This window comes from Wasmannia auropunctata, unplaced genomic scaffold (assembly GCF_000956235.1).
Source record: "Wasmannia auropunctata unplaced genomic scaffold, wasmannia.A_1.0 LD313125.1, whole genome shotgun sequence".
NCBI classification, from domain to species: Eukaryota; Metazoa; Arthropoda; class Insecta; order Hymenoptera; family Formicidae; genus Wasmannia; species Wasmannia auropunctata.
In genome coordinates, this window is record NW_012049765.1 from 36,310 (window position 1) to 40,116 (window position 3,807).

Sequence of the window (3,807 nt, forward strand, 5' to 3'; positions counted from 1 at the left end):
CACACGAGTCCGTGTGCAAGTGCAAGGACAATTGCACAATTGCGCGCGACACAAACGACTTATAACTTACAAACGATTCGTACGTAATGATCGCGGACGTTACACTTACCGAACGAAGGTGCAACATTACATGTATGTACTTATATAGTGTCGAACGCACGACATCACGCGCCGAGTAATTCCACGGTGTCGACCTGTCGACTTTGGCTCGCTCGACGCACACCGGCCGGAATTGTGTCTACTAAAATCTACGTCTCGCCCGCCCCAATTTACTATACTTATTTTCTTTTGATACATACAAAGCATTTAAATGTCGAATCGAGCAAAATAAAAAAAAATAATTTTTATTTAATTATTGGTTAAGATTTTGTCTTCTTTTTTAACATCCCAGACAGCACAGATAATGAAAAAAGAACTCAGTTATATGTAATTAATTCTGAGTTTATTTTCAGATGCAAAAAGAGGTCTTTTTTTAAAAGGGATTCTTTTTGCACCTGAAAATGAACTCAGAATTGATGACATAAAACTGAATACATTAGTGAATTCTTTTGGGCTCTGTGTACTGGGATGTTACTTTTTAATTAAGATTTTCTAATATCAAGTAAAGTTTCTTAAGCAATAGCTAAAATATTGGCTGTCATTAATAGAGATCTCGTTCTATATCATGAATGCAAAGTAATTGAAACAAGACAGCTATTTTACTCTGTTTATTGTTCTGTTTGTTTCTGTCTATCGCTTATTCTCTATTATATACGTAGTGCGGATTAATCAATACTCTTATAACTCTTAATTGAGGAATTCTAACCAACGCTGTGCACCAAGACAATTTATGTCAAAGAATTTCAATTAAAGTACATCAGAATCTAAATCTATTATTAAAAAATCTAATAGCTTTAATTATATAACATCGAGTGCAATGCAAGTATTTGATTGCGTTCAGCCAAATTTTAAAATCCCGAGATTTTTTACGTGAAAAGGAACATTTATATTATTTTCCAATTTTTAAACTTAAGTACATACACACGTAAAGTCAGTTTATCTGTCAAGCAGTTTTTACAATACATAATTACATTATTATTAAAATTATGCAATGTAAATCACATTAATATGTACCTAATAATTTTTGATGATAAATAAGATAGACGTGCAAATAAAGCGAACAAGAAAAAAGTGAAGAGTGGAAAAGAAAGAAAGAGATAGATAGATTATAGGTAGATAGATAGATAGATAGATAGATAAATAGATAGATAGATAGATAGATAGATAGATAGAGAGAGAGGGAGAGAGAGAGCGAGATAGAAAGTAAAAGCTATAACATAAATACATAACACTTGCAATAAATCTATAAGTCATGTCTTGGTTATTTATGTTTTCTATTTGAGAATAAAATATTTCATTTTAAGTCTAAAATTTTTTACATTATAAAACTCAACAACAACCTGTTTACCTAATATCGCACATTCTTAATTAGATTAATTTTTACTTCCTTAATTTAATTAATAATTACATGGTCAAATAAATTTTGCACACGCAACTGCTAGAATGTACGATAGTTTCATCTAAACACGAGTGATAACGGGTGGGAGAACTGCGAACATGGGTGAACGATACTATTCGGTATAATAGAATAGGGATAACTTCTCATTTCTCACTCAGAGATAGTCCGATAAACATTAAGTGCTACAATAATACGTGACCACAGGACGGACATTCTGTTTAAGGTAAACTACATTACACGTTTTCGATGTTTTCAGTGTAGGTAGTGTGAATACCTAAAATTAATAAATTAATAAAATTGACTATTTATCTCAATTACCAATAGAAGTCTCTATTCAATTACTGAAGTCAAGTCTTTGCTCAAGTTATTTAGCTTCAAACTATATTTAATAATTATCATTTGTATATTAATATAAATTATAATTTTTAATAAAAAGCATAACTCGAATCGAATCTTGCCCGCGGCGAATAACTTGTTATAATTGTACTCGTATAGTTCACAGATATTTAAATGACTGTTATTGTAATTTAAAGTTAAACAAGTGAATATTATTCTTCTTAATAATGTTTTCTATAATTGATAAATAATCGTTGACTTTATTTAACGTTTTTCAATATATACAATAGATATCCACAATTCCCTATTCGCAGTTCTAAATGTGTCACCAAATATGAAGTAATGAATATCTGTATCATAAGAAAATTTTTTATTAGTTTAATGCCTTCGAAATTTCAGGTATAAAAGTGAATATCTAATACAATTATTGCATCATATAAAGAAATTTCTTTATTTATTCACTCTAATGTCATGTCTCGATTTTGATTGCAAATTTAATAAATCACAATAGAAATAATTAAGGTAGAGGCTAATCACACAGACATGATGATTGATTACATAAAACCCCCTTCATCGTAACGTTTATTGTGCGAATTTATGATCGCGTTATTTAATCTATGAACAACAAGAAGCAATTCTTGTTAAATGCTAATGGTTGGAGGACAAAGTGTCATTTGTTATATAAAGACTCTAGAGATTCTAAAGCGCACATGTAAGCCGCTTAATTCTTGTTCATCATTTGCGCGCATAGTTAATCAGCTTTATATGTTACAATCCTATTTTATGTTAAACGTCAAAATGTATCTATTGCATATTATTAAGTTAAAAATGTTTAGCAAACATACTTTAAATGTTAATGATATTATTATATGAAAAAGCGCATTAAAATATCATTTTTAATAAAGAAGAATAATTAATTAATTAATTTTAAAAATCATCTTCGAAATCTAACTCATTTTATGCAATTTTTCTGCGAAATCTATATTGCGCAATATATTACATCGGGCCTATTCAACACTTTGCGTGCGAATTAAAGACTTCCATCTCTCCATCGTCTTACTAACTGACGCTAGGATTTAATATTGATCTATTTGTTTTCTCTCTGTTTCACTGAGGCACCGCAGAGATAAGGAAGCGTTTAGCTCGCGAGCAAAATATTAAACAGACCGCTGTTTTATACTATGCAATACTGCGTATATATTTATTTATAACATTCCTTAAGATGGTTCTTTAATAAATCAAGTTACTTTAGAAATGTCCAATTTTTTTATATAATAAAGTTGAAGTGCCAAACTTGCGCAAAATTTTAGGGTTGTCGAAAAAAGAGAAAAAAAGATGTTGAAAATATAACTTTTCACGTAATAACTTTAGTGATAGCTAGATTGGACTCAGAGACTTTTTTTTAACTGCACACAAACGTTATTTCAGACTTTTTTAAAAAACAAAATTAAAATAGTTAAAAAATTGCGATTTTAATGGTCACAAAAAAGTAATAGGTCATCTATAATAGGCTATTCTAGAAAGATATTTAACGTTGAAATGGCAAAATATTACATAATCTCGTTAGTAATATATATTATTCCACACTTTTCTATCCTCATTCATTGTCGCGAGAGGTAGCAATATCGTTTGTTTTATACTATTTCATTAGATATACACTTTAATATTTTATTCAAATTATACAAATATGTGTGATTTTCGATGGACCCTAGATGAGGCATATCAAACTTTTGGCATTTTAAATAACCACCTTAATGTTTATCAGTTTTCGTAATGAAAAGCTCCTCACTTAATATTAAGTAAGATGACAAATGCTATATTCAGCTACGTGTCACATTTATATATAAATGTGACACGAAGAATAAATAAACGAGACGGGTCAACATTGAACTTATTCCGATTTGTCTATTAATAAAGCAGATACTGAGCTAATTGAGATAACAGAGTAATGATAAGATATGATAGCATAAATT

The 3,807-nt window shown here is 29.5% G+C and overlaps 1 protein-coding gene across 1 annotated transcript in view; it reads left to right on the forward strand.

The window, feature by feature from the left end:
• The first annotated feature begins 1,650 nt into the window (after positions 1–1,650).
• The window catches only part of LOC105460949, a 9,255-nt gene continuing 7,098 nt past the window's right edge, over positions 1,651–3,807 (forward strand). Inside the window, exon 1 of the mRNA XM_011707446.1 lies at positions 1,651–1,721. The gene's annotated coding sequence lies outside the window, so the exon portion shown is untranslated. The remainder of the gene's footprint in view (positions 1,722–3,807) is intronic.